Source organism: Nicotiana sylvestris, chromosome 9 (assembly GCF_000393655.2).
Source record: "Nicotiana sylvestris chromosome 9, ASM39365v2, whole genome shotgun sequence".
Lineage (NCBI taxonomy): Eukaryota > Viridiplantae > Streptophyta > Magnoliopsida > Solanales > Solanaceae > Nicotiana > Nicotiana sylvestris.
In genome coordinates this window covers 67,650,573-67,674,396 of record NC_091065.1, presented here as the reverse complement: position 1 = coordinate 67,674,396, position 23,824 = coordinate 67,650,573, and the positions used below count along the sequence as shown (strand labels likewise).

At 40.1% G+C, this 23,824-nt stretch overlaps 1 long non-coding RNA gene across 1 annotated transcript; it reads left to right on the top strand.

The window, feature by feature from the left end:
- The first annotated feature begins 2,742 nt into the window (after window positions 1-2,742).
- Window positions 2,743-16,126, top strand: LOC104238730 (uncharacterized). The gene is made up of 5 exons (XR_011402491.1): window positions 2,743-2,926; window positions 3,491-3,559; window positions 14,354-14,413; window positions 15,735-15,821; window positions 15,936-16,126. It is a non-coding gene; the product is annotated as an uncharacterized lncRNA (long non-coding RNA).
- Window positions 16,127-23,824: the final 7,698 nt, after the last annotated feature.

Genomic DNA, 23,824 nt, shown 5'->3' with positions numbered 1-23,824 from the left:
ATATATGAATATATAGACCCTGGATCAAATAATACCAAAGCATACCTATCGCATACAGAAATAATACATGTGATCACGGTATTTGAGGCCACTGCATCTACTGTGGCCGAAAAAGCATAGAATCTAGCTGGAGTGCCGGCTGGCTGGGCTCTGCCTGGCTGAGCAATAGCTGGTTGAACTCCCCATACTTGGCCTCCACCTTTAGGACGACCCCTACCAACTTGTCACCCACCTCTAAGTGGCCGGACGGCCGGTGCTGTAATCATAGGCTGATGACCCTACTGTACTGCCTTGCCCCGAAGTTTGGGATAAAATCTCTTCATGTGACCTGAATGCCCACACTCGTAACAACCCTGCGGTGCCGTATACTACTGTCCTAAAGTCTGACCCTGATGGCCCGAATACCCACTAGAAGAACTCTGAATGGCTGGTGGGAGGTATGAACTCTCTGGCATAGCACTAAAGTAGGCATTGGAATAACCTTGATGACCAGAATACCCGCTGGAGGAGCACTGAATAGCAGACGGGTGGCAAGAACTCTCCGTCATCGCACTGAAATGAGGCCTCACTGGAGCACCTCGAGAAGGTGGTGGTGGTGCTAAATATGGGGGCCTGCTAGGCTGACCTCTCCCAAACTGAACTCTGCCCCTAACTGGGGCACCTCTAAACTCTCTAGAGAATCGGGTCCTCTTGTCCTGCTGCATCTCCTCTCTAAACCCTCTGGTAGTAACCCTTAATCCTCCGAGCAATATCCATCACTAGCTGATACTCAGTCCCCACCTCAACCTCTCAAGCTGTGCTATACCGAAAACCGGGGTGTAAACCCACAACAAACCTCCACACTCTCTCTGTGTCAGTAGGAAGTATCATGAGTGCATGCCGAGACAACTCAGAAAATCTCGCCTCATAGTCGGTTACTGACATCTGACCTTGCTCAAGCTGCTCGAACTAACCTCGCAACTCATCCCTCTAAGATGGTGGAATATACTTGTCCAATAGAAGCTGTGTAAACTGATCCCAAGTCATGGAAGGAAAACCTGCTGGTCTGCTAAGAAGGTAAGATTGCCACCATCAACGGGCCCTACCCTCTAACTGGAAGGCGGTGAAATCTACTCCATGGGACTCCAATATCCTTATTGTGCAGTCTGTCCCTACACATGTCAATGAAATCCTGGACATCCTCATGACGCTCACCTCCGAAGATAGGAGGGTGTAGCCTAGTCCATCTATACAATAACTTCTACAGATCGCCATCCGTAGCTGGTCTAGGCTCAGGTACCACTGCTGCAATTGGCTGAGCACCACCCACGGGTAGGGGTCTGTGCTCCCCCTCCTGACTAAGATGTGGGTGGGTCTGCTGGAAATAAACTAGCCTGAGTTATAGAGTCCATGAACTGCAGCATATGACCCATGACCTCCTGGAAGCCCGGTGCTGTCATGAAATCTGTCGGGGCAGGCTCCGCTGCGGGCATCTTGCTCTGCTCCTCAATAATGGGATCCCCCGCTAGATCCGCCTGTGGTACAACTAGGGTAGCTATAGGATGCCCTCATCCCCTACATCAGGCCGGTGCCCTCCTCCGGTCTCTACCTCGGCCTCTAGAAATGGGGGGAGCAACTCATCCTGGGTCTGGAACGTTCCCCGTGCGCGTCTTCACCATCTATGGGAGAAAAGAAGAAGGAAATTTTGTATACCATTAACTGCACGATAGAAGATGAATAAAGAGTAGTTTCCTAACACCCTATAGCCTCTCGAAGATAAGTACTAACATCTCCGTATCGATCCGCAAAACTCTACCAGGTTTGCCCATAACTTGTGAGATCTACGTGAACCTAGTACTCTGATGCTATGTTATCACGAACCAAATTCCGTATAAGGTCGTGATGGCACCCAACACCGTTGTTAGGCAAGCCAACACTAATCAACTAGTAAATTCTCATTTGAATAATTAGTACGTGATAACTTTTTATTATTTATTAAGAAATTTAGAGTTTAAAATTTAAGCATAACTAAATGGAAGTAATAAATATGAATTGAAATCATGAAAATAAGCCAAAAATCATAAGTCTACCAATGTGTATGCCAATACCTGGTGTCACAAGTATGTGGGCAATCTAGTAGAATATACAAAACTATACTATCCTATTGTATGGAAAAGAAATACACAAAAACGTAAAAACAAGAGAGACTCCAGCTGCTGCAGAACGACTCAGAAGGGCAGCTCACTGGGAAGTCTCGAGTTGAGGAGTCCAAATCTACGAACCGAGCTGATGGCCAGATGCACATGCCTTAAAGCCTGTACATTCAAGCACAGAAGTATAGCGTGGGTACATAAAAATATGTACCCACTAAGTATCTCGTCTAACCTCGAAGAAGTAGTGACGAAGGGTCGACTCTGACACTTACTAGGGCCAGCAAATATAATAATATGAAGCTCAATATTTTAATTCACAATGTATGTAGATAGAAACAAGATCAAGCAAGAATAATAATGAAAATCCTTTCATCTAATTAAGAAATCAAGGCATTTTCTTCAATTAAAACAAGTGACATTCAAGCAATAAATCATACGACACTACCACAAAAAAGGCTTTTACCGATAATTATTTAGTGGCAATTAGCTACTTGCCCCTAATTTAATTCTCTCAGTACAAATATTAGTGGCATTTGTGTATTTGCCACGAAATCGTGTTCTTTTACTAGCCATTCAAAGTAATGGCCAGTAAAGGTTAAAAAATTAAGTCTATTTCTATTGGTTTTATTCTCCCTCCAACTTTTTGCTGTAAAATATTCCCTCCCTCCAAGTTGCAAATAGATCTTCTCTGCTATAGCAAACCGTAATATTGAGCAAACTTCTCTCTCTCTCTCTCTATCATCGTTGTCAGTGCCTAACTCATCTCTCTCACCATCACCGGCCACCATCACCAGGTAATCTCTCGATTTTTTTTCTTTTGATTTTGATTTTGATGACCCTTTGCTCGTGAAATGCAAAGCAAAAGTGTATAAATATTAATTTTGTGTTCGTAGTGAGCACAGAAGAAGGTGTGCCTTCTTTAGGTCCTTATGCCGATTAGATTAAATACAGATTTGATCGAAACTAGGGTTTCTCTACTGGTCACGGCTCTTTTGTTCGTTTCTCTGTACTTTCGACCTTATCTGTTTCTTCTTCCTTTGATGGTAGGCCTCATTAAATATCAGTTTTTTTTCTCTAGAACCTCTATTGGAAAGGTTCAATGTAGACTTAACCTAAGTTTGATCCATAATTTTTATGCGGAATTGAGAAAAAGAAAGTAAAATTTAAGGTGCATTCTGGTGAATTGGGTCTTGTGAAAAAATGGAGATTTCATTTGGTAATTAGAATTGCGATACGGGTATGCTTCTCAAGTTCTGTTGAAGGCAGACATGTTTTATATAAAATCAAATTGATATGCATTTAAATTGTTTGTAGTGAGTATAATTTAATTACTAATATTGTTTTTATAATAAGTGCAGGAGAATTCACAATATAGAGATATTTCTTATGCATTTACATTATGTTGTCTTGTCCCATACTCTAATAAAGTAAGTTTCCCCTTTCTGTTGATAATTGAGATTATAGAAAATATAGTAGCTGATTTTTTTGAATCACATTTCTAGTTCTTTATTATGTCTTTGTATTGAGAACTTGTTCTTGTATTGTTCTTGATATAATAATATTATACATCTGGTAAAAGATGTTCAATCATTTGCAGTAAAATGAATTAATTTATGTATGAGAGAACATTGTCTATCCAATATGTTTTTAAGTTATTTTAACAGTTCATTATATCATTCGTTAGATGTGAATTGTTTACGAACTAAATTTGCTTCACGTACTTATTCATGTTAATTAAATGTTTACCTTATTTTGAGTTGAAACATTCTTGGTTGTATTCCCAAGTTGTCTCATATAGAGAAGAATTAGAAGTGAATTTCATATGAAGTTCTTAAATATTGAAGGCTGAAACCTTATTACTCTGTTTTTTACTAACAAATTGTTCTTATAATCGAAAACTACAATTTTCTATCCACCTTATTCCATTTATGTGCTTGCGACTAACCTTTCAAGATTATATATATATATATATATATATATATATATACACACACATGCATGTATCTAATGTGTTCCGCCGTAATAAACTTGGATTCTTGTTTTCGTGGCATAATACTTTTTTTTCTTATTAAACAAATTAATTCGTATCTTCTATGCGCAATATTAATATTCATCATCTATCAAGCCAAATTATTAAGCATCATATGTCAAAACTATTGAAGTAAGTTAACTGATGCATCCACTGTACATATCAGTTCTGTTGAGATAGAAGATATTTTTCCAACTTTATTATCTTCAAACTGTTGGTGTAAGTTATTGATGGAAGGTATACTAGTTTTGGTTTGCATTAGATTTCATATTTTGACATTCATTTTATTTCCACTTCTAGCTATTTCTTGGTTCTGGTGATACCATTATTTTTTCAATGGGTTTTATTGAAGGTACTGTTATATTGTATCTTTTCGTCTTCTTGAACTGAGGGTCTTTTGAAAACAGTCTCTCTATCTCTCGAGGTAGGGGTAAGGTCTGCGTACACACTACCCTTTCCGGACCCCAACAGTGGGATCTCTATAACGACCCGACCGGTCGTTTTGAACTTTTGCACTTTGATCGCCAGTCTTCGGGCATGACTTGCCTCGTGTATACATTATGCCTTATGTAAATCGTTGGTTTTGGTTTTCAGAGTAATCAGAATGAATTTGGAAGAACAGTTCTCAGTTTGAAGCCTTAAATTTGAAAGGTTTGACCAAAATTTGACTTATGTGTATTTGATCTCAGATGGGAATTTTTATGATTTGGTTAGCTCCATTAGATGATTTGGGACTTAGGAGCTTGATCGGAATGCATTTTGGAAGTCCGTGGAAGGTTTAGGCTTGGATTGGCGAAATTGAGATTTCGCCAATTTCCGGTTGATAGGTGAGATTTTGATATAAAGGTCGGAATGAAATTCCGAGAGTTACAGTAACTTTGTTATGTCATTTATGACTTGTGTGCAAAATTTGGGATCAATCGGACCTCATTTGATATGTTTCGGTGTTGTTTATGGAATTTGAAATTTCTAAGTTCTTAAGCTTGAATCCGAAGTTGATTTGGTGTTTTGATGTTGTTTTGAGTGATTCGAAAGCTCGATAAGGTCTTAATGATGTTGTGGGACGTGTTGGTAAGTTTGGGTTGAGGTTTGAGGGCCTCGGGTGTGTTTTTGGGTGAGTTTTGAGCGAGTTCGGACATTCTTGAACTTAGAAAATGGATGGAGGCAGAATTTTTAATGCTGGGCGTGGTGAATTTAGTGCTGGGCGCGGAAAATGGTCCGCGGGCCGCGGTCATGAAGATCCGCAGGTCGTTGGTCCAACTTAGGAAGCTCATATCTGTTGATCTACAAGGAATGTTGAGATGGTTCAAAAACGAAAGTTGTAGCTCTTCGTGTCTAGTTTCCAGAAAGGTATAGATATTGCAATTTGGAAATCTCTAGCAAAAGTTATGGCCAAAATACTAAAGCCCGTCACTGCAAAGGAAGGCCTATGCGGCCACGGTTGTGTTTGCGCGGACCGCACTGGCTTGCACGGACCGCGGTCGATTTGGTGCGGCCCGCGGTTAGCTGAAATCTGAGGGGGTACCTATAAATACGAGGTTTTGGGTTTTATTTAATATTTTGACCTTGAGAGCTCGGATTTTGGCGATTTTTCGAAGGGTTTTCAAGAAATTCATCGGGGTAAGTGATTTTAACTCAGATTTGGCTAGAATACATGAATCTATCACTGAATTCATCATTTAATTCGTGATTTGGAATGGAATTTGGGAAGAAAATTGTGAAACCTTTCAAAAATGTAAAATGATGATTTGAAGGACCAAATGGTATGAGAATTGGATAATTTTGGTATGGTTAGACTCGTGAGGGTATGAGGATTTTGAAAATGTAAATTTTACCAGATTCTGAGACGTGGTCCTGGGGTTCGGGTTTTGCTAATTTCGGGAGTTTTGATATTTTTCGAATATTTTCGCTTGGGCTATGTTCCCTTAGCATATTGTGACCTATTCGTTCTGATTTTGGATAGATTCGACGCGCGTAGAGGCCAATTTGAGAGGCAAGGGCATAGCGAGCTAGAGTTTTGGCCAGTTTGAGGTGAGTAATGATTTTAAATGATGTCCTGAGGGTTTGAAACCCCGGAATTGCACAACATAGTGCTATACTAAGTTGAGATACACGCTGTGTGACGAGCGTGATGCTATGGGTATTGTGACTTGGTCCATCCCGAATGATATTTTACTACATTTTTGATTGAGACATATACTTTATTATTGCAAATTGGGCTTGTTGCCATGCTTGGGGCCTTGTGCCGACCTGTAGAACCCTTGGGGGATTTTTGACTGGTTTTCCTCACTTACTTTGTTAAAGAATTTATATCCTCAGTCATGTTTCCAATTGTTTAAGAATGATATGAACCAGATTTTCAAAATGTTAATCATAAATAGAAAGAGATATGAGGGCTGAGATCCCGACCGTACATTATGCCCGAGAGGCTGTGATTTTTAAATGACTGAGAGTGGTCGAGGACCCAATAGTGAGGATATTTTATATGATATGGATCGGGCTGCGCGCCGCAGCAGATATATATTTTATATGATATGAATCGGGCTGCGTGCCGCAGCAGATATATATATTATACCTATTATGGATCGGGCTGCACGCTGCAATAATTATTTATATGGATCGGGCTGCACGCCGCAACAATTATATAGCGCTTGGGCTGAAGGAGCCCCTCCGGAGTTTGCACACCCCCAGTGAGTGCAGTCGACTATTATTATTATGGATCGGGCTGTACGCCACAGCGATATACGGATCGGGCTGCACGCCGCATCGGTATATATATTTATTGATTCGGTTATCGTGAGAAATATATGAATTGAGAAATAAGGATAAGAACGAATAAATGAACTGAAATGCTTGAGGAGCTGATTTATACTGATTATATCCATTTTACCTGGTTTAAAGAATTTCACATGATTTCCTCATTAACTGCTGCTCAAATGATTTTACTGTTTTGATATAGAACTGCTTAGTGCCTTTACGTGATTTCTTACTGTCAGCCATTATTTATTGTTATTACTCACTGGGTCAGAGTACTCACATTACTCCCTGCACCATGTGTGCAGGTATAGGTATTCCTGAGGCATAGAGCGAGCTTTCCTGTTGTTCTGTTTTCATCGGAGTTATCGAGGTAGCTGCATGACGTTCGCAGACCCGATTTCTCCTTCTATCTCCACTTATTATTCTGCATTTTAGACATATTTCTGTATTAGATTATTGAAACCTTGTATTAGAGGCTCAGACTTGTGACACCGGATCAGTGAGTTGTTTTACAGAGATTTTTTCGTGATTATGGTTTCCGCACATTTCATCTGTTAAATTCATACTTCTATTTATATTAAATTGGTATTAAATCCCAAAAAATTGGAATTGAATTATAAAGAAAGAGATTGTGAGATGTTAATTGGTCAGGCTTTTCTAGCATTGTGTTGGGCGCCATCACGGCCGGGGTTGGGGCCGTGACAAGTTGGTATCAGAACCTAGGTTACTTGGTCTCGCAAGTCATGAGCCGGTTTAGTAGAGTCTCGCGGATCGGTACGAAGACGTCTGTATTTATCTTCGAGAGGCTGCAGAACCTTTAGGAAAACTTCACATTCTTGAATTCTTATCGTGCGTCCTTGATTCAGCTTGAAAAGTAACTCTTGAAATTCCTTCCACGCGTTCGTATGTGCGCATGAGCGCTCAGTATCAGATATGCCTTGATGGCTTGTGATTCCCTGATCGAGGGGCGAGATGTGATCTCTGTGAGTTTGATGTTGGGCCAGTCTAGAGGACTTGAGGCCGAATATTTGCCTATGGCTTGAGCACCAAGGTGCTGATTGTGTGAGCAAGGATTTTTGAACTTATATGTTCGGTAGTGTCCCTATTAGTAGAAGTGATGGCTGACAACTATGTGATGAGTATGTTAGTATTACGAGATGTATCCATCTTGACTTGAGGTATAGCCCCGAGTTATGGGTGTGCAAAGAGTCTTTTCATGTCTCCTAGTTGGAGTGAAGTAAATTTCATGTTGCGGTATGTGTTCAGACTCAGGAAAATTAAGTGACTGTGTAATGTGTATGACGGTGGAAGGTATACATAAATGTTAGTTTAAGGCGAAGAAGGTGGGTTATCTCATGCGAAGTATTCTGAGATTGTACGATCCTTATGTGTCTGTTAGATTTGCGAGTGAAGGATATGTGTTGCAACTTAAATTGGGTCGCTTAGTGACTGGGTGTAACTGTTGCGAGAGTGGAATGCGAGATTTGCAGAAGAGTTAAAACTCTAGATGATCTGTGTTTTCACAAGCTTATAAAAGATTTGAGTTTAATCTCATTATGGTATCATGTCATCAATAAAGTATAATCGTTATGAGTTATTGAGCGTATGTTGATCTATGGCCTCGAGCCAAGTAGGGGAGTCCGCTATTGAATAGTTGATTGCACGGTTATGTGTTCTAATGGTTCCAGTTTGAGGCATATTTGTGAATCAGTTATGGCTCGAGTAAAGGAAATTTCAATAAAGGTTATGTTATGCTTTATGGGTGTACAAGAATCGGGGAATGACTTAAGTCGTGGTTGGTAAGGAATGCTCGGTGCATAGGGCAGGAAATTGCTTTGTTATATTGAAATGAGGTCACATTCTACAGTGTCGGAGTGCAAATGAAGCACAGGTTGTTCGGTTTGTTTAATCAATTTAACTACGGTTTAAGTAGAGTGGATGCCTCTAGAGAATGGTCCTATTGTGTTCAAAATTTTACATGTAACAATTGGATATTTTCAAGTTGTACTTATGGATAGAAACTGAGTTTTCCTTGGAAGACGTCAAGACTTGTGGTGTTTTCTATATTAATTGTGGGATTCTATGTATTAATATTAGGAGGTAACAGATTTAGATCCGCAGGAAGTTCTTCAAAGCAAAGTATTTTGAATGTAGTGCTTTTTGGAATATTTGAGAGAGTAGTCAGCGGCTTATGGTTCTTAAACAATGTGGTTTTATGCTTGAATCTTGTGTACTAAGCCTGGGTTGAAGAATTATGGTGCTATAGCAAGAGGGAATTGCAAGTTGAAGATGAATCAGAAGGAAGTTTAGATAGATGGAGCAGCTTGATAGTAGACCGGATCAGTATGGTAAGGATATGATTAACTCCTTGTGTGTGTTCGAGGTAATGAGCTCTTACAGGTATTTTGCAGCAATGCTCTTGGGTTTTGATGGCTTGCTTAGCTTGGTCTAGTATAAGGATCAGTTTAATTTGTGCAAATGGAATTCGAAGAGTCCTTGAGGATTTCTACTGCAGTTTGGAGATGTATATTTTCTATAGGCATACAGAGCATGTGATGTATAGTGATTTTTCTTCGTGATGGTATCAATGGAAAGTTCTTGACTAGTTGAGTACGTAGATGTATGTGGCTCGGAAGGGATATGAAGTTCTCATGGGTATCCTAGAATGGTATGGGTTATGCAGTATGTTATAAATGACTGGGAAGTGTGTGCATGAGGTTGCGGTTCAGTTTTGAATGGAAAGTCATATAATTCTTAGGCAGCACAGGCAGTTTCAGATAATTAGAGGAGCGAGTTTCAGATAATTAGAGGAACGAGCTTAAGATAATTAGAGGAAGGGTCTTCGGATGATTAAGGAAATGGTATTGCTAATTTAGGGTGATTTGACGAGGGCATATGTTTCAGAAAGGGCAATGTGATTAAGTTGGTGATACATCGGTAGTATTGCGGCATTTTCCGGTTAGAACGACTGCTGATACTCGTGTTTACTTGGTGGCACAGAGGAATTCTAGATTATCTCTCGTGGAATGATTGAGTATTCGAGGTGTGGTATGCATTCAGACGGCGGAATTGGAACCAGATATGTGGATTCATGGGCCATATGGAGTTGGAGACGGGAAGTTCTCATATTCAGGCTATGTGGAGGTTGTGAGTCGTGTGTATCAGCACTGTTTAGTGACTATCGAGATATGGAGACTCGAGCGGATCTTTTGTTGCTTAGTATGTTAGATTTTGGATCTGATATTGGGTTCAGACTGGTTGTCTCCGTATTGTGTCATTCTGGACTATTACACTAAGGCGACATTGTTGGCTATGCCGGAAATGCCACGGATTGAGTGGCGAGGTCCGTAGGATTATGCCCTAGTGGAGTGGTTTTATATTTAGAAGGCCCATCGGACGGCTGGGAAGGATTTGCCTTTCTTAATTGGGCTCTTGTAATGGGAGCCAGTACTGAGGCTCTTCATATTGATTCAGTTCCGGTGGTGAGGGACTTTTCGGATATGTTTCTTGTGGTCGGGCATGTCGTCGGGCAAGGTTATTGATTTCAGTATTAATTTGATACCGGGTACTATATCGTATGGCACCGGCAGAGTTAAGGGAGTTGTAGAGCAGCTTCAGGATTTTTGTGATAAGGAGTTCGTTGGCAGGCCAACACAGATTCATGTTCTAATTTGACTCGGCTTGGTTGGCTCCGAATTGTATTGCTGAGGGATGTGTTGATTCGATTGTTATTGAGCTTATTAATAATCTGGGGAGATCTATGAGTTACCTTTCTGTGTTGCAAGGTGTTGTGATTCGTTGGCTATAGGCACTTATGGTACGGTTCGATTAGGGTTTCATAGTGGAAGTTGAGCGGGAAGAGAAATTTGGTGTTGCTTGGTGAATGGTGTATTGGTTATGTCCTGTCGGGTTTGTGTGATGTAGGTTATTTGCTCTACCGTGGGTATGATGATTTTCTTTGGTTCTAGACATCAAATTGTACGTGGTTATCGATTTCGAGCATAGTGACTTGAGGTGGTCCATATAGAGCAGTGTTGGATAGGATCGCACATCGCAGAGAGGTTATGTGGAGGTATGATCTTGCAGGTTAGATTCGTGTGTTACGTTCCTACGATGCGAGTCGGGTTCTCAGCCTTGTGCTATGGCGGTACTAGTGAGCTTGAAGTACAACTCTTTCATTTGAGTCATTTTCATGATTGGAGGTATGTTCGGACTGTTGCTTATTGGTGCACGTATTATGCAAGTTGTGGCTTAGGCCTATATTAAGGTACCATGTCACCAGAGTGGTGTGCTGGATTAGAGGAGATCGTTGGGATCATTAATGAATACGAATAGGTTCGATTTCAACATATTGGAAGGATAATATCGAGCTTCAACTCAAAAATTTGTTGTGGTATTTGCCAAAGGAAGAGTGTCCTCTTGAATGGTTAATCTGGGAAATGGTTATGGCTTACCGCGTGTTTTAGTGATCATTGGCAGTATATGAAGGTGTTGGGGTGAGACTCTAGTTGATAAGAGTTTTTCTATCGGTGTTCCGGTGTTGTGTGCAGCTGCTATAATTAGAAGTTATCACTACGAGTGTTTGAGTTATGTGTCATATCAAGTGATTGCACCTGAGATTGCAAGTATGGTGATTACAGCTTGTTCGGGCTAATTATGAAAATAGAAGTGAGATTCTGATCGTATCGATAACTTTAGAAGTGGAAATGTGGTTCTATGGTTTATGGGATTTGGACTGTAAAATTTTTAGTTACAATGTGTTATCAGACCTATATGAGATAGGGTGACATGGGATCACCCCCAGACATATGCATGGTAAAGTTATTCAGCTATTGGTTTGCTTCTAGAACAACTATAGGCACGTTCGAGGACGAACGTGTGTTTAAGTGGGGGAGGATGTAACGACCCGACCGGTCGTTTTGAACTTTTGCACTTTGATCGCCAGTCTTTGGGCATGACTTGCCCCGTGTATACATTATGCCTTATGTAAATCGTTGGTTTTGGTTTTCAGGGTAATCAGAATGAATTTGGAAGAACAGTTCTCAATTTGAAACCTTAAATTTGAAAGGTTTGACCAAAATTTGACTTATGTGTATTTTATCTCGGATGGGAATTTTTATGATTTGGTTAGCTCCGTTAGGTGATTTGGGACTTAGGAGCGTGATCGAAATGCATATTAGAAGTCCGTGGAAGGTTTAGGCTTGGATTGGCGAAATTGAGATTTCGGCAATTTCCGGTTGATAGGTGAGATTTTAATATAAAGGTCGGAATGAAATTCCGAGAGTTGTAATAGCTTCGTTATGTCATTTATGACTTGTGTGCAAAATTTGGGGTCAATCGGACCTGATTTGATATGTTTTGGCGTTGTTTGTGGAATTTGAAATTTCTAAGTTCTTAAGCTTGAATCCGAAGTTGATTTGGGGTTTTGATGTTGTTTTGAGTGATTCGAAAGCTCGACAAGGTGTTAATGATGTTATGGGAGGTGTTGGTATGTTTGGGTTGAGGTTTGAGGGCCTCGGGTGTGTTTCGAGTGAGTTTTGAGCGAGTCCGGACATTCCTGAACTTAGAAAATGGATGGGGGCAGAAGTTTTAGTGCTGGGCGCGGTGGTTTAGTGCTGGGCACGGAAAATGGTCCGCGGGCCGCGGTCATGAAGATCCGCTAGTCGTTGGTCAAACTTCAGAAGCTCATATCTTTTGATCTACAAGGAATTTTGAGATGATTCCTTCGTGTCGAGTTTCCAGAAAGGTATAGATATTGCAATTTGGACATCTGTAGCAAAAGGTATGGCCAAAATACTAAAGCCTGTCACTACAGAGGAAGGCCTGTGCGGCCGCGGCTGTGTTTGTGCGGACCGCGGTCGATTTGGTGCGGCCCGCGGTAGCTGAAATCTGAGGGGGTACCTATAAATACGAGGTTTTGGGTTTTATTTAATTTTTTGACCTAGAGAGCTCGGATTTTGGCGATTTTTCGAAGGTTTTTCAAGAAATTCATCGGGGTAAGTGATTTTAACTCAGATTTGTCTAGAATACATGAATCTATCACTGAATTCATCATTTAATTCGTGATTTGGGATGGAATTTGGAAAGAAAATTGTGAAACCTTTCAAAAATGTAAAATGATGATTTGAAGGACCAAATGGTATCGAAATTGGATAATTTTGACATGGTTAGACTCGTGAGGGTATGAGGATTCTGAAAATGTAAACTGTACCGAATCCGAGACGTGGGCCCGGGGCTCGAGTTTTGCTAATTTCGGGTTTTTTGATATTTTTCGAATGTTTTCGCTTGGGCTATGATCCCTTAGCATATTGTGACCTATTCGTTCTGATTTTGGATAGATTCGACGCGCATGAAGGCCAATATGAGAGGCAAGGGCATAGCGAGCTAGAGTTTTGGCCAGTTTGAGGTGAGTAATGATTTTAAATGATGTTCTGAGGGTTTGAAACCCCAGAATTGCACAACGTGGTGCTATACTTAGTTGAGATACACGCTGTGTGACGAGCGTGATGCTATGGGGATTGTGACTTGGTCCATGTCGAATGATATTTTACTACATTTTTGATTGAGACATATACTTTATTATTGCGAATTGGGCTTGTTGCCATGCTTGGGGCCTTGTGCCGACCTGTAGAACCCTTAGGGGATTTTTGACTGGTTTTCCTCACTTACTTTGTTAAAGAATTTATATCCTCAGTCATGTTTCCAATTATTTAAGAATGATATGAACCACATTTTCGAAATGTTAATCATAAATAGAAAGAGATATGAGGGCTGAGATCCCGACCGCACATTATGCCCGAGAGGCTGTGATTTTTAAATAACTGAGAGGGGTCGAGGACCCAATAGTGAGAATATTTTATATGATATGGATCGGGCTGCGCGCCGCAGCAGATATATATTTTATATGATATGAATCGGGCTGCGCGCCGCAGTAGATATATATTATACATATTATGGATCGGGCTGCACGCCGCAACAATTACTTATATGGATCGGGCTGCACGCCGCAACAATTATATAGCGCTTGGGTTGAAGGAGCCCCTCCGGAGTTTGCACACCCCCAGTGAGCGCAGTCGACTATTATTATCATGGATCGGGCTGTACGCCACAGCGATATAAGGATCGCGCTGCACGCCGCAGCGGTATATATATTTATTGATTCGGTTATCGTGAGAAATATATGAATTGAGAAATGAGGATAAGAACGAATAAATGAACTGAAATGCTTGAGGAGCTGATTTATACTGATTATATCCGTTTTACATGGTTTAAAGAATTTCACATGATTTCCTCATTCACTGCTGCTTAAATGATTTTACTGTTTTGATATAGAACTGCTTAGTGACTTTACGTGATTTGTTACTGTCAACCATTATTTATTGTTATTATTCACTGGGTCGGAGTATTCACATTACTCCCTGCACCATGTGTGCAGGTACAGGTATTCCTGAGGCATAGAGCTTCCTGCCGTTCTGTTTTCATCGGAGTTATCGAGGTAGCTGCATGGCGTTCGCAGACCCGATTTCTCCTTCTATCTCCACTTATTATTCCGCATTTTATACATATTTATGTATTAGATTGGTGAAACCTTGTATTAGAGGCTCAGACTTGTGACACCAGATCAGTGGGCTGTTTTACAGAGATTTTTTCGTGATTATGGTTTCCGCACATTTCATCTGTTAAATTCATACTTCTATTTATATTAAATTGGTATTAAATCCCGAAAAAATGGTATTGAATTATAAAGAAAGAGATTGTGAGATGTTAATTGGTCGGGCTTGCCTAGCATTGTGTTGGGCGCCATCACGATCGGGGTTGGGGTCGTGACAATCTCACTAGATCGTTGTTGTTGTTATTGTTGTTGTTGTTCTAGCTATTTCATTTTCAAAGTTATGCGTTTTTCTTTTATTTTGAAAATGAGGTAAAAGAAAATAGTTCTGCGCGTCTACATTCTTAGCGTGAGATGATTATTTTATGGTGTTTGCATTTTTCGAAGCTGAACAATCCAAACCAAGTATTCAGGCACTAGTCTTTTCTGAATCGATTACTAAGCTTTTGTACAAATTCTAAGTCATTTGGAATTAATAACTGGAGTTATACACCATATGTTTGTTGACAGTTGCACCTTTCATGCTAATTTATTTGAATTCTAGTATTTGTAAACTCTAAAATATACTTCATTGTGTTTGTTTTGTCGATAAACATATCAAAATTACTAAAAGGAAAACGAAAGTATATGCTTATAATGGAGTTGGAACAAAGCCTACTGATTAGTATATTTTGTCGCAATGTGCCACTTAGGAATATAAATCTCGAAATTAGGTATTTTTACTGTGCTGAACAATGGAGTTTATGTGTAAATTTTTTCAAAAAGTTGGCAGTGTAGTTACCTGCTCTATTTCTGATTCTTTTTTGTCAGAGTTTGTTAATAGTGTATAATAGTTAGGCTTTAAACTCCTAAGGTGGCTTTTCAGATTTAATCTTAACATCTATTGTAACCTTCTACTGCTAAAACTTCCATGTAGTTTTCAATGCCTAGAAGAAAAATGAAAAGCTTGACTCAGTGGAGTTAAGTAGATTTAATTTTCAATTCGTTATATGTTCGTGAGGATATAAATCACTAGATACCGCCTCTTCTTTGATGTTTCAATGAGTGTTTTTAAGTGGCTCTAAAATGTTTAGTGTGTTTACTTTAGTTGTTTGGAGCATTCTAGGAGTCAAATTAATATTCTACTAACTTAAATTGTGTAGTGATATTTTTCTAGATTATAAAAAATTATTGCCATGAATCTGCTGAAGTAGTCTCATTGGGGTAGGCACAAATATAAATCCAACATTGATAGGCTAGTCAGACAAGTTCTTGGAGCATTGGAACACTGCTTGAATTATATTTTGAACTGGAGGTAAGAGATGATAAACCCGATGAACTGAATCAGAGGCTATCAAATTTGTGAATTTGTTCTCAAGACATAATAAACTAAATTTAATAAAGTTTACGCTTTATTCTGTACATTAAGGTACACTTTTTTTCTGCTGGTGAAGAGAGATTGGATTGCGAAAAGTGGCCAGGAAAGCAAGTAGGGTCACAAAGCAGGTGAAGAGAGATCGGATTAAGTTGCTCATTCAAGCTGTGTACTTCTTTTTTGGTGTTGACACTGTAAAAGCTATGAATTTATCATTTTTGTTTGTATATGTGATGAAATATTATTTTGTAGAGTGAATATTATCATTCTGTTAGAATGAATAAAAGCAGAGTATTTATTTTATCATTTCAGGCTATAGCAAATGCTGTTAGAAAGGTCAAATTTTTACCTCCAATAAATTGAATATTTGTTAACCATAAACAAAATTTATTAAATGCAAAAAATGCAGATTTAGTTGCCACTAAAAGATGTTACCATTACTAAAATATTTGTTAACCGACAGTTAAGTTCGTCTTTACCGGCAATTGTGATTGCCCCTAAATGTATGAACTAAAATATCCTTTAACCACTTTTAGTGGTCATTTTAATTGCCACTAGTTGTCAGACCTTTAGCAGCAATAATTTGGTGCTTTACCAGCACTCCTATTTATTGCTAAAGCCTTTAGCGACGATGGATTCAACGACAAATGATTAATTGCCGGTAAAAGATTTTGCAGCTATTTTTATTGCCACTAAAGGGATTATCTTTTGTTGCTAAAAGACTTTTTTTGTTGCAGTGCGAATTATACGGGGGTTCCAATTCTATTATCATACACAAGTACTACCGAGGACGTTCGGCCCGATCCAACATAAAAGTAAATTGTGCACTGTCGAGGGTCGAACGACCTGAACCATATATACATTTAATAACCTGACGAGGCGAACGGTCCGCTCCCATGAGATTAGTGAAAATAATCACCCAGCTCGAAAAATATACTTGCGACGCGGTTAAATATAAATATAACGTAATGTTTCCTCAATTCTTTTAAAAATAATAGTTTACTTGAAATCTTTGAAATCATGACATCTTCAACTTAGTTCCATTCAATGCAGATCAACAAATTTAATCATGTAGCGGTGCCCACAAAATATGGTGTAAGCCTAGAACTACCCGGACATAACAGGAATAGTAGCTACGTACAGACTCTCGTCACTTCGTGCGTACGTAGCCCCTGCAATTAATCATACCTTAATTTAAGTTCATTTATGGGGAAATTTCCCTCTTACAAGGTTAAAAAAAAGACTTACCTCATTTCGGGCCTACTTCCAACTCAAGAATGCACTTAAACCTTCAAACCGGAGCCGAATAATTCGAAACTATTCAAGTAGTGTAAAAACCAATCATTATAGGTTCACAAGTTCATATTTTAGCTATTAAGGTGATTGCCCAACCCCAAAGGCAAGATCCCTAAAATTTACCCCCGGGTCCACTTGTCCATATTCTGAAAATTTTCGAAGGAAGATGTCACCCATACCCTAAGGAACATAGATATATGATTATTACTAAGTTTCATGGTGATTTTTGTGGTAAAAATCTCATTCTTGCCAAACCCTAGGTTTTCCTCAAATCCCATGATGTTCACTAATCTATACATATCAATCTACCAAAAATCTAAGTATTTAACTCACATATAGTAGGAATTACTTACCTCAAAAAGCTTGGTGGAAAACCCCTCTTAAGAAGCTCCAAAATCGCCCAACAATGGAGTAAAATGTGTCAAAAATGACTAACTCCCGTATTAAATGAAGGCCAATGCATTCAGCGATTTCCACACTTGTGGTGCTTTGATCGCATCTGCGGTCTCGCTTCTGCGGGCATGTGTCCACTTCTGCGGAAGGCCCACCACTTCTGCTGTTCCGCTTCTGCGGATAAGGGGCCGCATCTGCGGTTTTTGGGATGCCCACCCTTAGCCGCATTTACGAATCATTTCCCACACCTGCGGGCTCGCATTTGCGGCTGGCCAACCGCAGGTGCGATTATGACAGCAGCTGGAGCTTCAGCTCATTCTCAAATTTTTAACTTAGCTCGAGCCTTGTCCGATTGACGCTCGGGGCCCCCGAGGCCCCTTCCGAACATATCGACAAGTTTGGAATAATAAAACGGACTCGATCAAACCCTCTGAATGCCCGAAACAACATTAAAACTAAGAATCACACCCTAAAACCAATTGAATTAAACTTATGAACTTCAAGTTCTTCAATCTACCTCCATTGTGTCGAAATGTACTTATACTACTTAGAATGATACCAAATTTTGCGTGCAAGTCTTAAATGACATTACAGATCTATTCCTAATCTCGAAATTCTGTTTGGACCTCAATATCACCAAAACCCACTCTAAACCAAAATCTAAAGAACTAAAATATTCAAGAACCAATTTTTCACTATTATGCGCTGAAATGCTTCCGGGTTATCCAAAACCCAATCTGGGCATACGTCCAAGTCCTAAATCATCATACGAACCTATTGGAATGGTCAAATCCCAATTCCGAGGTCGTTTACTCAAAATTTTGACCGAAGTCAAACTTGGCCTTTTAAGCAAACCTTAAGGAACCAAGTATTCCGATTTCAACCCAAACTCTTCCAAGTCCCGAACCAACCATCCCCGCAAGCATAAATCAATAAAAGAAAGTACAGGAAGTCTTATTTAGGGGGACGGGGTTCTAGAAAGCAAAATGACCAGTCGGGTCGTTACATCACATTCCGGACGCGCTCCTAAGTCCAAAATCACCTAACGGAGCTAAAGGAACCATCAAAATTCAAATCCGAAGTTGTTTTCACATAAGTCAACTTTCGGTCAATTTTTCCAACTTAACCTTCTGTAACGACCCGACCGGTCGTTTTGAGCTCTAGTGCATCGTTCAACAGTTTGAGGCCATGAGCAGCTTGACTTCAGGTATTATGACTTGTACGCATTGTCGAAATTGAATTTTGGGAAGTTCGGAGTTGATTTGGAAGGAGAATCCTTATTTCGGAAGCTTTAAGTTGAAAGAATTGACTAAGATTGGTGAGTAAATGACCTTGAAATTGGGATTTGAAGCTTCCAGCAGGTTCGTATGATGATTTCGGACTTGGGCGTATGTCCGGATCGAGTTTTGGAAGACCCGGGAACATTTCAGCACATATTGTGGAAGTTAGCATTTTTGGAAGAATTTTATAAATTTGGGTTGAAGTGCATTTCAATGCTATCGATGTCCGTTTGGGATTCTGAGTCTGGAAATAGCTTCGTATGGTGATTTTAGTATTGGGAGTGCGATTGGAAGTGAATTCAGAGGTCTGTAGGTCGTTTTGGAGCCATTTGGCTAAAGATAGAGTTTGAAGGTTTTGAGAAGTTTGACCGGAAGTGGACTTTTTGATATCGGGGTCGGATTCCGATTTCAGAAGTTGGAGTAGGTCCGTAATGTCAAATATGACTTGTGTGCAAAATTTTGGGTCAATCGGACGGTATTTGATAGATTTCGGCATCAAATGTAGAAGTTTGAAATTCTAAAGTTCATTAAGCTTGGATTGGAGGTCGATTCATGATTTTAGCGTTGTTTGATATAATTTGAGACCTCAAGCAAGTCCGCATTATGTTATGGGACTGGTTGGTATGATTGGTTGGGGTCCCGGGGGCCTCGGGTGGATTCCGGATAGTTAACTGATCAAATTTGGAATTTGAAGAAGGACTTAAGCAACTCGTATCTAGTGTAACCGCACCTGCGAGGTTTTGGCCGCAGGAGCAACCTAGGTGCCGCAGAAGCGGAAGTGGCTGGGCTAGGCTGGGACCGTAGATGCGGTCATCTTGCCGCAGAAGCGGGACCGCACTTATGGAAGGAAGGACGCAGATGCAGAAGTTGGGGTCATGGAGGAAGACTGCAGAAGCGGTTAGTGGGTCGCACCTGCGCAACTGCAGAAGCAGTCAAATGACCGCAAGTGCGAAAATGCTGGAGGCAGTGAGGTTCTTTTAAATCGGGGGTTAGGTTCATTTCTTCCATTGGAGCCAATTTTGGGAGCAACTTTGAGGTGTCATTTTCACCACCAAGCTTAGTTTTGAGTTAAATACATGATTGTATATGGATTTGAACATGAAAATTTGTGGAAAACTTGGGGTTTGAGGGAAAACCTAAAAAATTAGTATTCTTGGATTTTGACCATGATTTTGGACATGAAATTGAGAGTAAATTATATATTTGAGTTCGTGAGGTTATGGGTAAACTTTATCTTCGAAAAATTTCGGAATCCGGACACGTGGGCCCGAGGGCAATTTTGTCAACTTTTCGAGTGGAGTTGGGATTTTATATAAGTTGAATTGTTATGAATATTAGGGTGTATTTTCATTGGTTTGCCCGTTATTTGGCTAGTTTTGGAGCGTTGGGGCATCAGTTTGAGTCATCAGAAGGGCTTGGAAGCCGGTTATTGAACTTCGGAGCGGGGTGAGTCTCCTTTCTAACCTTGTAAGAGGGAATTATCCCCATAGGTGAATTAATTGGATTTGTGCTTATATTTGTGGGGGCTGTGTACGCACGAGGTGATGAGAGTCCGTGCGTAGCTACTATTATGTTTAAGTCCGGGTAGTCTAGGACCCAAAAACATGCTATACCTGAAATATTTGTAATCTTATTGACAATCTAAATTGCTTAAATCATATCAAATTAGTAAATGAATTTTCTAAAAGGTTTAACCTCATTTTCTTAACTGATAAAAGAGAAATTTCCTGTCACGACCCGGATTTCCCACCCTCGGGAGTCGTGATGGCGCATACTCGTGGAAGCTAGGCAAGCCAAATATTGTAAAATCATTACCTTCCTTTTTTAAACATGTTCAACAATTTAACATAATAAGTGATTAAACAATAGAATAAATTAAGTAACCAGAATGCGGAAGACGAAAAACTTAATAATTCAACCAAACACTGCTACATAATCTGAAGTACAATACTACCCAGAATTTGGTGTCACAAGTCACATACTATCTAAGAATGCTACAAATAAGGTCTGAATGGAAATACATAAGTTTGTCTCTGAATAAGTAAAAACAGAAAGAGAAAAGATAGGAGGAGACGCCAAGGCCCGCGGACGTCTGCAGGACTATCTCGGGTCGCCTGAATGGATTGAAGACAACACCCTTACTGTGGTCCAAACGCTCCGGTATCAGTATCTGCACACAGTGCAGAGTGTAGTATCAGCACAACCGACCCCATGTGCTGGTAAGTGCCTAGCCTAACCTCAGCGAAGTAGTGACGAGGCTAGGACCAGACTACCAAATAAACCTGTGCAGTTAAATCATATACAACAGAAATAGATACAGATAATTACAACTAAAGTTGGGCGGGGGAAACATGCTGCGAGGAGTGATAGATAACAACAGAATAACAGTAGAGAAATGTAAGGAATGCCATAAATCAATTACCAGCAAAAGATAAGGAAATAAGAAGAACAAGTACACATGTAATACATGCAGGCGTGCAACCCGATCCCATTTCATATAGTACCATTACAGGCGTGCAACCCACTCCCATTTCATATAATACCGTTGCAGACGTGCAACCCGCTCCCATTTCATGTATTACCGTTACAGGCATGCAACCCGCTCCCATTTCATGTATTACCGTTGCAGGCATGCAACCCGCTCCCATTTTATTTATCAACACCAATCATAAAAGAATCCCGGCAAAGGAACAATAGCATAATAACAACATCCCGGCAAGGGAACAATAATATTACAACAATATCCCAGAAAGGGAACAATAATAAAATTCTCATATGAAGCACGAATAAACCACAACGGAGTCATAAAAATTACAATACAAGACTCAGGGCATGCTTGACACCGACGTATAGATACTCGTCACCATGCCTATACGTCGTACTCCATAGTTAACACGTAGAAAATAAGACATGACTCCTAATCCCTCAAGCTAAGGTTAGACCAAACACTTACCTCAAACTTCCACGGCCAACTCAAGCCTCCAACACCGCTTTTCCTTTAGAATTCGCCTCCAAATTACTTATATCTAGTCCAAATTAATTTAACAACATCAATATATACTAAAGAATTCATACCCAACGCTTAATTATAGGTTTTCTATCATTTTCTCCAAAAATTCAAAAATTGACCCCAGGCCCGCTTAGTCAAAACATGAGGTTCGGACCAAAATCCGATCACCCATTTACCCACAAGCCCGAATATGCTAGTTTCGGAATTCGACCCCAGAAAGAGGTCTAATTCCAATTATTCAAAAAGCCTTAACTCTACCCAAATCCTCAATTTCTACCATAAAGAATCATGATTTAGGCCTAGAAATCTAATGGGTGTTAATGGAAATGGAAGAAAACAAGTCTAAGAACACATACCTATGGCTTTGTGGTGAAATCACTTTTCAAAAATCGCCCAAGTTTGAGTTTAACTGATAAAGTTATGAAGTTTTGAATAAATTCCGTTTTGCTACTGTTTTAAAATAACTAGGCAGGGAACCTATGCGTTCGCACACGATTGGATGCGTTCGCATAGAACAAATGGTGACCCCCAGAATTAACTCTATGCTATCGCGGACCTACCTATGCAATCGCATAGAAAAATGATGACCCCCAGAATTAACTCTATGCTATCGCGGACCTACCTATGCAATCACATAGAACAAATGATGACCCTTAGAATTAACTCTATGTTATCGCGGACCTAGCTATACAATCGTATAGAACAAAAACCTGGACACCAACAAACAACAAAAACACCAGATTTTCTAAGTTCGAATCACCCCAACGCCTATCCGAAACTCACCCTAGCCCTCGGGGCTTTAAATCAAACATGCACGCAAGTCTAAAAATATCATACAGACTTGCTCGTGTGATCAAATCGCCAAAATAACATCTTAAAGAACGAATTTAGCATAGAAATCTAAGAAAAATCTCAAAACTTTCAAAGTATCAAATTTTGCAACTACGGGTCCGAATCATATCAAATGACTTCTGTTTCTTACCAAATTTCACAGACGAATCTTAAATGTCATATTGAACCTGTACCGGGCTCTGAAACCAAAATACGGGTCCGATACCATAAATTTCAAATGTAATTAAATTTCCAAAACTCTTATATTTTCAGTAAAATAATTTCTTTCAAAAATTTATTTCTCGGGCTTGGGACCTCAGAATTCGATTTTGGGCATACGCCCAAGTCCCACATTTTCCTACAGACCCTCCGGGACCATCAAATCACAAGTCTGGGTCCGTTTACCCAAAATATTGACCGAAGTCAACTTAAATTTAATTTTAAAGGCCAAATTAACATTTTCATCACATTTCCACATAAAAGTGTTCCGGATATGCGCCCAGACAGCACATGCAAATCGAGGTGAGGAAAAAGGAGGCTTTTAAGGCCTTGGAATACAGAATTTACTCGTAAATCAAGTGACGACCTTTTGGGTCATCAAATCCTCCACCTCTAAAATAACCGTTCGTCCTCGAACGGACATAAGAAGGAAGTACTTGAGTCGGGAAAAAGATGGGGATAACAGCTCCGCATATCGGACTCGGACTCCCAGGTCGATGCCTTAGCAGGCTGACCTCTCCACTGGACACGAACAGAAGGGAAACTCTTCGATCTCAACTAACGAACCTACTGATCAAGAATAGCTACCGGCTCCTCCTCATATGCCAAGTCCTTATCCAACTGGACAATGCTGAAGTCTAATACGTGGGATGGATCGCCGTGATACTTCCGAAGCATGGACACATGAAACACTTGATGCACGGCTGATAAAATCGACGGCAACGCAAGTCTGTAAGCCACCTCTCCCACTCGATCAAGAATCTCAAACGGGCCTATGAACCTAGGGCTAAGCTTGCCCTTCTTTCCAAATCTCATTACGCCATTCATAGGCGACACTTGAAGCAACACCCGCTCGCCAACCATGAATGCCACATCACGAACCTTACAATCGGCATAACTCTTTTGCCTAGACT